Below are 14,931 nucleotides of genomic sequence, written 5' to 3'. Positions count from 1 at the left end.
TTAGGGACAGAAAAGATGACTCACCAGATCTAGTCTTTAATAATTATATTTTTTTAAATATAAAAAAAAGGTTTATATATTAATATAGTCAAAAGATATGTGTGTCTGTTGGTTTCTCATAAAAAGAATTTTTATATTAATATTGTAAAAAAATATATATGTGCCTATTGGTTTCCCAAATATACAAGTATATACCAATCCTAATTGAAAATGTAACTAAAAGTTATCTTAAAAGTTAAAAGTAGATTTTTAGAATATTTTTATAAGTTTATATTTATTATATTTAGTATTTTAGCCAAATTCCTGCACCATATTAAGTTTATATTTATTATATTTAGTATTTTAGCCAAATTCCTGCACCATATCCTTACTTGGATTCGCACTTCCGAATCTTAAAATTTAAATTTTAACGAATTCGACTCTTGGATCCGCACCTGTCTCGGATATCCACATCCGAGTCTATGCAACTTAGCCTAGGAGATACATGAATTAAGGATTTCCTCTAATCTATTCTCCTAGAATAACAAAATATGATATTACATATTTACAGCAACAGATTGCAATTATATCTGCCTACTCAATTATGGAGCTGATTAGAATCAAATTTGCCTACTTAATTGTGGAGCAGATTAGAATCAAATCTGCCTGTCATCCGTGGAGCAAATTATGAATAAATGCGTCAACTCATTCGATACCCTTATTTTGTAATCTTAAATAGAGATGAAAAATGGAACAAAACTAGAAGCCTAAATGGAAGTGATATGACCTCTTAGGGGAGAATTAGGACCTCTTCGAGCTGTCTAATCTTTCTGGCATTCTTCAAAGTGGATTCTAAATGATATTGGATATTGGGTTCCACCTAAAGGATACATTGATTCTTCCATTAGCATGTTGTAGCATTTAATTCTCTTATATACTGCCTTTATCTTTATGCATATGTAGTCCTCTTTCCATTTTTATAAATTCTGTCCTTTCTTTTCCTTTTAGATATTGCATATGGGGTTATTGTGCGAAGATGCTCAAGAGGATTATTGCCGTGAAGAATGTGATAAGGGAAAGCAAGTAATGTCTTCATCACGTGGATTAGAAAATGTGTGTTCTGGATCGAAGTTACATGCTCCTGCAAAGGTTTTTCAGAGTTTTGTGCCACCAAAGTAATGTGGTAAGTTTCTTGGTGGCCATTCTATTAGCAGGGTAAAGGAGGTACAGACCGGGAAAATAAGATAACGACCTATTGAAGAAGCTCTTGGTCTATCATCAGGCACCAAGTGGATGAAAACTACTAGCTCGTCAAGAGTTGTGTCCACCAATTATCTAAATGTAAGTGTTCGCCAACATCTCCTAAGATTCATTACTTGTTTTGATCTGTCCTCTTCTTATATCTTTTTTCATCTGAAATTTCATTTTCTATCATGCTCTAATTAATTTTTTTTAAGAAAAATAACAATGATATGTCTGAATTGGTATTATCTTTCAAAATGTTTTCTGTTACACCTTCAATATTCTGAAAAGCTTTCATAGAAAAATTTATTTACTTGCTGTACTTCAATCCAATTGATGTAGCCTTCTTTTTAGGTCCTGAGGGTTCTATCATTCTGGAGCATAGGAGTCCCAATGCTTTGAATGAGAGTCTAATGATACCCATGACACACCCTTATGATCCTGCTCACGATCCTTCCAGGAAGTAAGTATCCTTCATCATGCACCTTAATTACTATCATAAGTTAACACGAGGTAAATTAAACTCCAAAAGAGTTCAAATTTCAGCTCATATCTGTCCTTGCGTGGTAGCTTTTTGGATGGCTCATCTTTGCTAGTAGTCAGCTGACTAATCTTTTCTTTTATGAGGACCTTTCTTTTATGAACTCCATTGTTCTTTTCCCTATTGATTAGTAAGGAAACATATACGATACTTTTTAGTTAATAACATAATGTTGGTTCTTGAAGGGGATGGCGTAGTGGTTAAGACATAGGAGTAACAACTTGAAAATTCTACGTTTGAATCCAAGCTGCAAAACCAGGTACACCCATCTGGCTAGCCTTGATAGGCAGCATACCATGTCAATAGGGTTGAGTGTAAAACAGCGAGAACTTAATTACCAAACCGAATCAAAAAATTTGGTAATTGATATTCGGTAATTCAGTTGGTATTTGGGGGTAAAATTTCAACATTTCGTTATTCAGGATATATATAATACGATACGTCTAACCAAATACCGTACTGAACCGAAATTTAATTTACCGATTACTAAATTATCGAATTGATGTTTATAAGTATGGTATGTGGTATCTACTCTCAAATATTGATTACCGAATTATCGAACCCGAACTTTAAAAATACCGAACCGAATACTAAACGCCCACCCCCTACTTGACAATATATGGTATGGCCAAGTTAGACTTTTGCATATAAGCTTAAGAAATTCCCTTTGTGGGATGGACAGGTTGCCTAGTGAATTAGTTGGGGTGCATGCAAGCTGGCAGGAGATCTATTCGTATCATTGAAAAAATGAATAGGACAATATAGAGTATATTCCCAACAATGGGAAAGAGTTATGCTCATACATAGTAGTTACAAGTCATGACATAATGATAATCTGAATATATACTGATAATCTCAATCTAAATTGATTCCCATTATGGAGAAATTTCATGAAGACTTTAGGTTACTGCCTCTCTATATCATTGCATTATGGGCCATCTTACGTTTGCAGGTCTAGAAAACAAGAAATTGTTAGTAAGTAGGTTATATGGAAGCCATACATTGTTTGTTTTCTATTTTTTTGGGGTTCTGTAACTTAATGAGATGTAGAGTGCAAAACATCTTTCAACTCCATGTGGAACTTTCTCTGTTTTCTTTTTTGGCCTTGAAACTTGAATAAGCCTTTTGTTATGTTTCAAGAAGCAGAAAACTTTCCATTTGATTATTCTACGGACCATATATATTTTTTGAAGATCTTTTTTTACTCGAGGAATTTGCACCATTCAACAAGAATACAGGTTCTCTTCCCAATAATTATTAATCTTTCTCTTGTTCTTTGTATTATTGGGGAAGTTTTGACATCTTAGGTGATCTGGATTTTGCACCTGGGATGTTTAATAACTTTATCCATGCTCATCCTCCTTCTAGAGTTAGACGTAACGTATATGAGTTTTCACGGCTATTGCCTGATACTCTTAAATTTGAACTCGTTCCATGTGGGGATAACTGGGAAAGTCTATTCAATGATATTGTCCGGGCAAAGAAGATATAAGACTTTATTTCTTTGCTAGTGAGAGAGAAAGCTCAGCTTTTGCCTTATATATCTTTCGAAAAAGGGAAAGGGTTGCAAAGTAGAAGGGCACCTTTGCCCAGGAAGGTTTTTACTGGAAATTGATTTGCATTTCCCATTATACGAAGGTCTGAGGATCAATATTGCTCTGGTAGTGTTCATGCGTATCAAAGATTTGGTGATGAGAATCAGCTCAACATCATTTATAAGCATTCTCATCACCGAATCTTTGTTACGCAAGAACTCCACCAGAGCATTTTATATCTCAGACCTGCATAAAATGAGAAATGCAAATTAATCTCTAGTAAAAACCTTCTTGGGTAAGGACGCCACTTCTACTTCACGACCCTTATCCCTTTTCAGATAGACATCTATAAGGCAGAAGATGACCTTTCTATCTCACTTGCAAGGAAATACAGTATTGTATCTTCTTTACACCGCAAAATGATTGTTGAATAGACTTATCCACATAGCCTCACTCGTACTAGTTCAAATTTAAGAGTACCAGACAATAGCCTTGAGAACTCATACACTTTACGCCTGACTTTGGAAGGAGGATAAGCCTGGATACAATTATTGAGCATCCCAGGAGCGAATTCAGGAGCACCTTTGATGTCAAAACTTCCCCTGATACACAAAGAGGAAAAGAGACTATTAATTATAGGGAAGAAAGCCTTTTTTCCGGCTGAATAGTTCCAATTGCACAGAATAAAGAAAGATCTTCAATATATATATATATATGTAGTCTGTAGAGTAATCAAAAGGAAACTTTTCTGCTTTTTGATGCTCAGTTTTACCTGTGTAAACTTATCTTACTAATTAAAGTACGTGATCAAGGGTACTTACTTCCAGGAATGAGCTAAAGTAGGATCACAAGGGTGTGTCATAATTGGATTCATCAATGGACTCTCATTGGTAGCACCAGGACTCTTAAGCTCACCAAAACCTAAAATGTAGTCTAAATCAATTAGAGTATATGATAGGAAATGAAATTTCTGATGAATAAAGATATAAGAATAAGACATATCAAAACAAATAACAAATACAATAGATGTTGGTGAACACTAACCTTTTGAATCTTGTACTGTGTTTTTGATCTGTTCCGTGATTTTAGTGTTTTTGACATTCTGTGGATTTATATATCTTGCTGATCCTAAAATCCGTTGCAATGGGCTCTTCGCAGGAAAAGAATTTGAAGTTTGAGCTCCAGACGTGCTAAAACTCCCTCGAGTCCCGGTTGCCATACATTTTGTTGTCACAAGTCTTGGGGAGCCAATGATGTTCAGTGGATTTCCCTTTTTATTGAGGCTCGATGGTAGACTGAGTGCTTCTTCAACAGGGAGATACTTCATTTTCCCAGTCCGTACCTCCTTTTCCCAGTTAATACCATGAGAACCAGGGAACTTATTGTGTTTCCTTGGTGGCGCAATGCTCTGACAAATCTTTTCAGAAGCATGTAACATGGATCCTTTGCCCTTGTCACATACTTCACAGCATCAATCCTTTGGTGGTTCTACACAACAATTCAACACACAATATCTGAAAGGAAAGAAAAAGAAGAATTTTTTATAATAGAAAGTACATAAGAGAACTAAATGAAACAACATGCTAATGCAATGTATCCTCGGAGGTAATTCCATTTTCAGATATCAAAACAACATGCTAATCTCCATGTGTTCATCTTTGGGTCTCCGATTTTTGACTTTTTCGTCTTTCTAGTTAGATGTCCCAAGCTTTTACGATCACCGATTGCAAACTCTTCGAATTGTGTCCGTTTTAGACAGTTCTTCCCATTTAATCGATGAGAAGTTAACTGGAAGGGCATGTGAGAAACATTGCCTCCTTGAGTCATCAGATTTGGAGCTTCCAGAGAAGACATTTTGTCTTCTTTTGATATTCCAGAAAGATATTTTCCCTGAGAAGCTATTTTGACCATATGGTATAAGGGGAAAAATTCCAAGTCTAATACCATGAATGTTTAGATACTACAAAAATATGTTTTTATTCATAGATTTGCACAATATTTATAGGAGAACAAGAAGATCAAAAGAATCTAATCAATCCCTAATTCCTAGGAGTTATGTTGCGCGGACTCATTGATTTCACTGCAGAACCCATCCCAACGTGGCGCTGGTGCGGGGTACATCTCTGATTTGGTAAAACAAATCCGAAGACTTTGATCTAACTTCAAGAAAAAAGTTGGTTGTCGTCATCGTAAGAAAAACCGGCGACTGTATTGTTGTCGTCGTCGGAAGGGAGAAAATTGGTGACTACTGTCTCCATCGGAATCCGGCAAGAAATCCAGCGACAATCATCATCGGAATCAGCGACAGCTATCATCGTCGGAATTTGGTGAATGTAATTTTTGTCGATGGAATTTGAATCGTTGGAAAATCCAGCGACAATCATCATCGGAATCAGCGACTGCTGTCATCGTCAAAATTCGGCGACTGTAATTTTTGTCGAAGGACTTTGAATCGTTGGGAAGAAACAGAAAGTGGTTGAGGATTGGGAAGATGACTCATCAGATCTAGTTTTTAATAATATTTTTTAAAATATAAAAAAAGTTTATATTAATATAGTCAAAAGATATGTGTGTGTGGTTTCTCATCAAAGAATTTCTATATTAATATATATGTGTTTGTTGATTTCCCAAAAATACAAGTATATACCAATCCTAATTGAAAAAAGTAACTAAAAGTTATCTTAAACTTTAAAAGTAGATTTTTCGAATATTTTTATAACTTTATATTTATAATATTTAATTTTTTAGCCAAATTCCTGCATCCGTATCCATACTCGGATTCGCACCTCCGACTTTTAAAATTTAAATTTTGACGAATCCGACTATCGGATTCGTCACCTGTCTCGGATACCCGCATCGGAGTTTATGCAACTTAGCCTAGGAGATACATGAATTAAGGGATTTCCTCTTATCTATTCTCCTAGAGTCACAATATATGATATCACATATTTACAGCAGATTGCAATCATATATATATGCCTACTCAATTGTGGAGCAGATTAGAATCAAATCTGCCTACTCATCCATGGAGTAAATTATGACTAAATCTGTGAACTCATTTAACACCCTTATTTTGGAATCTTAAATAGAGATGAAAAATGGAACAAAACTAGAAGCCTAAATGGAAGTGATATGACCTCTTAGGGGAGAATTAGGACCTCTTCGAGCTGTCTAATCTTTCTGGCATTCTTCAAAGTGGATTCTAAATGATATTGGATATTGGGTTCCACCTAAAGGATACATTGATTCTTCCATTAGCATGTTGTAGCATTTAATTCTCTTATATACTGCCTTTATCTTTATGCATATGTAGTCCTCTTTCCATTTTTATAAATTCTGTCCTTTCTTTTCCTTTTAGATATTGCATATGGGGTTATTGTGCGAAGATGCTCAAGAGGATTATTGCCGTGAAGAATGTGATAAGAGCAAGCGAGACATGTCTTTATCACGTGGACTAGAAAATGAGTGTTCTTAATCCAAGTTACATGCTCCTGCAAAGGTTTTTCAGAGTTCTGTGCCACCAAAGAAACGTGGTAATTTCTTGGTGGCCATTCTATTAACTGGGAAAAGGAGGTACAGACAGGGAAAACAAGATACCTACCTATTGAAGAAGATCTTGGTCTATCATCAGGCATGAAGTGTGATACGGGACAAACAAGGTAATACCAAAATTAGTCCAAAAAACAGTCCACAAAATGGAAGAAATCCGTGAATCCTTTTGGAGATCAAGTCTCGGCTTCCTAAGAACACAATAACAAGAAGATAACAAGGTGTTTATTACACCAAATCAGCGGACAAAAAACTAGATTAAAAACATAAGATGATGAACAAGAATACACAAGATTCGGATTTAACAATAACAACAAGAACACAAGATTACAACACAAACACTAAACAAGTTTACAAGAAGGTAAACTGATAGATAGATAGACCACATGAAGGTATAATCTAAAGAACCCAAGAATGGACACTCTTGGACCCTTAATGCTACACACAACAATAAACCTATATCTTACATGACACAAGATCGGATTCCACCTCTCTAGCATCAACGTTTCCAAGCAAGCAACAACAAAAGAGAATCCACCCTATTGTTGTATCCTAGTTTCGGTGGTCACTCTTCTCACTAGAGAGAGATCTTGTTACAAGTCTTACAAGACTCCCAAATATCATCCAAAAACTAAAATAAAACCCCTACAATGTTCTTTTTATAGCTATTACAAAATATAAGTTAAAATGGTCAAAAGGCCCTTCAAAGAGTGGGCACCCATCTAGTGTAATTTATGGGCTGATTTGGGTGTATTTTGGGCCTATTTTACACTTCAATTGCACGTGCTAAGGCTCAGGTCCAATACACACTCTCCTAAGACCATATCCATGATTATTCCCGTATCAAAGTGGATGAAAACTACTAGCTCCTCAAGAGTTGTGTCCACCCATCATCTAAATGTAAGTGTTCGCCAACATCTCCTAAGATTCATTACTTTTTTTGATTTGTCATCTTCTTATATCTTTTTTCATCAGAAATTTCATTTTCTATCATGCTCTAATTAATTTTTTTAGGAAAAATAACATTGATATTGTTAGAATATGAATAGGAATACGAATAGCGTATATAATTCTATTTGGAAAGGAATTGTAATATAGTGTCCTATTTAGAAAAAGATTGGAATATAAAGTCTATAAATAGGGTCTCAATGTAATAATATAGTTACAATAATTCAATAATATTTTTCTTTTATATTTCTCACATGGTATCATAAACTCTACGATCTTGGTAGAGAATCAAAGAGATTCTGCTGTCGGCGGGCCGCTATAACCCATATATGCTGCCTGTCTGACCAATGATCATGTTATCAAAAGTTAGGACACCACACTTCTTTTCCCTACTTTCCCATATCTAATTTGTGTAGTACCGTGCATATTTTTGGACTACTTTCTCATATCTGAGTTGCATAGCACTGTGCGTCTTTTCAATGACTACTTAGATTTGATTTGCGTAGTTGCATGCATCTTTATAGGGATTCCTCAGATTTGATTTGCATAGGTTTGTGCCATCATTCGGACCCTACACATATAAGTTCTCTTTTTCAGTAGGGTCTATCCATATAATTTCTCCTTTTCAGTACGATTGTGTCTTCATTCTAACCCTACCCATATAATGTATATTTTTTGGTAGGGTCGTGTCATCATTACGACTCTACCCATATAATTTCTTGTCACAGCCCGAACTAGGACCTAGCTATGACGGACATCCCAAACCCTGAGGGCCCGGAATGTTCCTCTCTATCTGGTAAGCATGCACACATTCATATAAATAAAAAAGATGCGGAAACATAATCTGCTACGAAAACATGGTCAATTTTGAATTCAACATAAGTATGAAATTTGAAAATCAACTACATCTAATAACATCTGACTTAGTCTGTGAAATCTCTACTACAGGAAAATCTGACAACTGTCTAAAAACTGGGACAAGGCCCCCAGTATACCAAAATAAGGGACAAAATCTGAAAGACGGGCCTTCTGGAATTGAGAAGGCTCACCAACTAATCACTGCAACTCTGTCTGATGAATCTACTGCCTTTCTGGACCCCTAGACTGAGCCTCAGAACATGGAAGGAGGAGGGAGATCAATACAGATGTACTGGTATGCAAATAAATCCAAAATAAAGCTTATATGTAAATAAAATAGTTTGGGAAACAACTTTTTCAAAAGATTATACATCAAGTGTCTTTCGAAACACTTGGGCACATTTATGAAAAACATGTAACCTGCCTATCAATGCAAATTCTGATTTGTATATTACTTCTGAGTTAGGTGGCACTCCCCTACAATGCTGATATTCCACGGGCAGTATCAAATCCGCCATTGACTTAGTGGGGAAGTGTCACGACCAGAACCGGGGCCCTAGCCGTGATGAGCATTCCCGAACCCGAATGCCCGGAACGCCCTCTGTCTATCTGGTAATCATGCACATAGTTCATATGATCAAAGAATTACGGAATAGACCCAATAATATGGAAACATGGTCAACAATTTAAAACAGTTAAAGGCCTGAAAACATGCCCAACAACATTTAATAAAAATCTGCAACATTCTGCGAAATCTTTACTGACATACTATCTGAATAACTAGGACAAGGCCCCTAGTAGACCAAAAGCCATACTGAAATAAATACCCAAATGACTAGGCCTTTCGAAGCAAATAAGGCTCACCAACTGAACTCTGAGACAAACCTATCTGTAAACTCTACTGAGGATGTGGACCCCTAGACTGAGCCTCTCTACCTGGGAGGAAGGGGGGGTCAGCACAATTGTACTAACACGCGAAGCAATCCAAAATAGAGTAATTGAACATATATATACATATATATATATATATATATATATATATATATATATATATATATATATATATATATATAATACGTGAGAGCAAATGTTCATCAAACATTATGCATAAAACAGTTTCTGAAAAACACATGGGCACCTTCTGAAAACATGTAACCTGTCTGTAAATCTCAAACTCTGATCTATGTATTACTTCTGAGTTGGGTGGTATCCCCTAGAAGTATGATATTCCACGGGCGATATGGAATCCGCCATTGACTCCGTGGGGAAGCCTCCAACACGAGTATGCCGCAAGGGTTGGAGTTCCTGAATTTGATACGCCACACGACACTTAAGTCAGCGTATAATAATATACTCGGGTTGGCAAACCAAGGTTTTAGGAAATGAGTTGCTTGAACTCAAGCCCTCTTTAGGGAACCACCTAACATCTCTGTATGCCCATTTTTAACCTTTTCTGTACATGCAACACTATGAATGTCTAAAATCATGATAGTCTAAAATGTCTATTAGTCTGAGTCTGATATGGCATTGGTCTGAATTGGTATCTTCATACCAAGACTTGCAAGTCATGATTTCTGAGCCATAATACATTAAGCTAAATATTTCATTTAAAGCATAATTTAGACCACCAAAAACATTCAACTGATATAGAAGATTTTGTGTTTCGAAACTCAAGTCAAAATCATGTAAAAACTTCATCAACATATGGTGGTCTAGTGCCTTTAGCAAATCCATGCACTCTTTCATTACATGCATTATGAACATTAAATATTCATGCTAGATTCCCTCTTTAGTGATTTAAAACCACCTTTAAATCATAACAAGAGTTCAATTATTTCATATAGTGCTTTTCAAGGATGCATTGCAAAACAATTCATATGCTATGAGAAATCTGAAAAATTCAAAATAAGAGGGAATTCACCGAAAATCATGCTCTCAACAAGAATTCATTCTTAAATATATGGTTTCATACATTCATATTCTCAAATCACTTTGGAGAAGGTCAAAAGACCAAAACAATGAAGTTAAAACATTTAATACATGATTATATACATAGATTCAAAAATCCCATTCTAAAACATGATTTTTCTATGCCCATGAGAATTTAGGAAAACCCCGCGTACCTCTTTCGGAAAATAATAGGTGCTTCTTGAAGCTTGTTGATTGGAGATTCCGAATCTCTAATCAATTTTGAAAACCCACGGTTAAATCTTGGTTTATTTGGGTTTTTAGTTTGAAACCCTTGGGAGTGTTCTTGAGAATTTTTAGATGAATGTGGATGTATTTTAGAGAATTGGGGACTGAATTTCGTGTTTATGGCTGAATAAAGGTGGTAAAACGATCATTTTGCCCCAAAAACGGAGTGTTTAAGTCACTTGAAACCATAAGATATGCGCCGCATATGATATCGCATATATTTACATAGGCGCCGCATATGATATCGCATATATTTACATAGGCGCCGCATATGATATCGGCTATGTTTACATAGGCGCCACATATGATATCGCATATATTTACATAGGCTCCACATATGATATTGCCTATATTTACATAGGCGCTGCATATGCTATCGCATATGCTTTTCAGTGGTCATGTGCGATTGGTTAGGCGACGCATACTACTTTGAAAGGACATAACTTCTTGCTCGGGTGTCGGATTTTAGTAAAATTGGTATCATTGGAAAGTTAACTCGAAGACCTATCATTTGACACATAGTAGGCTCTCTAATTCAACATATACAGAGAGTTATGGTCAATGAAAGCTGACACAAATTACAACATCCCCTAAAACTTAATCGATCGAAATAGTTTCAACTCGTCCTTGAGTTGAAGGACCTCTATGGTCTAAATTCATGCTCAAATGGATTCACATACTACATAAACATGCAAAATTGGCATAAGATTTAAGGATCTGGGATTATCAACACATTAGAGTCATGATTTTTATTCTAGCCCGAAATGAGGGGTGTTACATTATCTCCCCCTTGGGATCATTCATCCCTGAATGATAGATAGAATATCGAAGTATTAAGGGTATGGGATAACGCGGACATGATATGTTCCCTAAGAAAGAATACACTGATCGGAAACATAACTATAAGATTGGAACTACTGATGTTTTAAATGCTTATGACGGACATGCATATCCGAGGCATGGAATACATAACTGAAACTACTCATAGGCTGAATTCTCATAATGAATCATGCATATCTGATGCATGGACCTGTGACCAAGTTGTTCTCATGAATGCAGGACTGAATACACTGATAAGATGAACTTTTCTATTGAACATGCATTTCTAATGCATGCATATCTGACTGAACTAACGTATGAACGCATGGCTAAATATGCAATAATAACTGATGTGAAGCTTGTAATAAGAATCTATGCATGCAACTGAATGGGGTATCTCCGCATTGGTACCCTATGTGCCCTCTATGAATGCTCAATTCACTAAGATACTCGGAAAACTGAGGTGATGCACAGGGCACCTACGAATTGAATCATAACTGAACATATGGAATCTGAATTTAATGCATGATGCATGAAATGGAATATACTCATAACTACTGGTATACTCTATCTTGGAATAGTAGCATGTCTGAGATTTCGAGTAGTATGAATAAGTGCAAAGAAGAGAAAATAGGTCATGCAAATGTAACTACTAAACTGACTTATTGGCCATATAGACTGAATTATACTACACCCTCATACTTAACTAGAGTATCTCTTCATCACAATTCTCTAAAGAAATTCTAGCAGTAATAGGGAGTCATGAATCTTGGGTATGGAGTACATAAGACATCCAACTGAGGAATCACCACACTGACACTACTCTATAGTATGGAACATAGGCACATAACTCCTGAATTAGGATAGAATTACCAGGCCTTTGGTATTACAACTTCTTACTTTCAAGCTTAGCACACTTCTCGAATTTCACTAACTATACTATTCTCCTTAAATATCATATTCATTCAACTCAGCTTAAAATTCTCATACGAGCATTGACAAATCTTTCTATTAATGTCGGAAATAACTTAATCCCTCCGCCTTGATCAAGCCTAACTCTAAGTCACAAAAATACAACATGCCAGACCACGCTATTATTCTAAACCATATGATGCAATCTTCTACATCCCCTTTAAAGATCACATCCTAAGTATAATATGCCTTACCACTTAATTGACTACTCTGAACTCTTTCTATGAAGTCGCTAGCGCATATAGCATTCCTTTACAACAATCTCAACATGTCATTCAAGCCTATCTTTATAACCATATTTGAACTTCAAAGCAAACACTCATAAAGGCATACTTCACATATTCTCTAAACCACTATCAATATCACTCCCACGAGCTACCCCAAGAACATACACATACAAAATTCCACTAACCATCACATAAATAAAAAACTTGGCCCCAAATCTTACTTCATACTTATGGCCTTATCTAAACAAGCGTACTATGATCTTCCATCAACAAGGAATAATTACTCACCACCACTATCATTGCATAAGGAGGAGTCACAAAAAGGTTAGAACATAAGATCTAGAGGCATGGAATGGTACTATATGAAGCTTGACACTCATCTGAGGCCTGAGGAATAGCAAGACAATAACAGGGACTCACCAAAGCGCTCTGAATTTAGGGTATCATGGCTATAAGATGAATCTTGCCAATCATTTGGCGTAAAACATGAGTTATGGAAACGAAGTACATTATAAAGCGTGAGTATAGGACTCTCTATCATATGTATGAATGTGAACTGATCATGGAACTAAATCGTAAAGCATGAGTAGGTATTAGGATCACTGAGAAATACTGAGATAGGAATGGGTTGTGATTCACCCTTACTTTTTGATGTTCTATATCATCATGACATCCCTACAAGAATCTGAGAGTCTTGGTTATTCGTTTAGTCATCTCCCCCTTAGCTTCAAGCCATCATCTTAAGTATTTTTGGGAGATACCTTACTAGACTTTAAACTTAACTGCACTCACTGCACTTTGGGTTTTGAAATATGACAATACACAAAATTAATAAAACTTAACCCGAAAGACCACATATGAGAGTGGAACGCCCACTGCTATCTACTACCTCCTGAGGCATACTCTATCATTCTGTAATCCCAATAGTCATCATCTATTACTCGAGCACTTACTAACTTTGAATTTTCATGAGTATCCCCAAAGTTGAAGTGCACACCCTCTAGTGCCTCTACTCTTATTTCTATTAGCATGACTTTCAAGGACTCGAGCTTAGATTATAACACCTAACATGGGCATCACCAAGTCTTCAATGAGCTACTCTATTTCTAACGTAGTCTACCAACATAGCAATTTCAAAATTATTTTCCTCTACCATGAGAATCAAGTTCATATCAAAAGGCTCAACGCTATCAATCAAAGGTCCTTAACTTGGCTATTTAGAACACCATATACCATCTAGCTAGTCTTTTTCCACCTAGCAACTCAACAGTACCAGTAGCCACACACAACATGTAATAGCCTTAGAAAAATACTACAGCTTCTTACCACCTTGGGCATACTTCTACATCACATACAATGTCATACTTCATTACGAATCAAATAAATTTAGGCACTTGCATACACTGTTCAATCCTATAGATCACTTCCATACAACTAGTATCATTAACCAAGAAATCATCACATCCACCTCCATAGCCATCAATTGTTTCAAACTTAATGTCTAGTGCTAAACATGATTTACAACCAACCTTACACACAATCCTCACTTAGAAACTATGAAAAACACTAGTACACTAGAAATTCATAACCACAATAATCGATCATGACCTTACGGTTTTCCTTGTCATAATCCATTAGCACGTACTATTTCAACACATCAAGCTTACAAATCTAATCCCACGAAACATGTATCATCAATCTCTTGCCACCATTCACCACCACACCATTTAAATTCAATCCTATAGTCTAGCATCAATCATTTACAACCAATGAAGAGTGCAACATAATATAAATATACTAATCCTTCAAATTGGGATATTCTACCCAAATACTTCAAAAATATACTACATACTTTCTCACGAGTAGTATTAGTTTACAACTACCAATGAGAAAAAGGTTAAGGGGTAAGGTTACATAATAGATATGATCAACCTTAAGCTTATATTATAACCATACAATCTTTTCTACTTATACGGCTTTCTCACATCACACTTACTTACCCCAATGGGCATTTAGACTACATTCAAATACCCCATATGACAATGAGTCTATACTTACAACCTAC

General features: G+C 35.9%; 1 long non-coding RNA gene across 1 annotated transcript; it reads left to right on the top strand.

Annotated features, from left to right (window-relative positions):
- The first annotated feature begins 838 nt into the window (after positions 1-838).
- On the top strand, positions 839-5,867 carry LOC107865916. Its single transcript, XR_001672737.2, has 3 exons — positions 839-1,320; positions 1,576-1,684; positions 4,456-5,867. It is a non-coding gene; the product is annotated as an uncharacterized LOC107865916 (long non-coding RNA).
- Positions 5,868-14,931: the final 9,064 nt, after the last annotated feature.

This window comes from Capsicum annuum, chromosome 3, assembly GCF_002878395.1.
Source record: "Capsicum annuum cultivar UCD-10X-F1 chromosome 3, UCD10Xv1.1, whole genome shotgun sequence".
NCBI classification, from domain to species: domain Eukaryota; kingdom Viridiplantae; phylum Streptophyta; class Magnoliopsida; order Solanales; family Solanaceae; genus Capsicum; species Capsicum annuum.
This window is presented reverse-complemented; position numbering and strand designations above follow the sequence as displayed.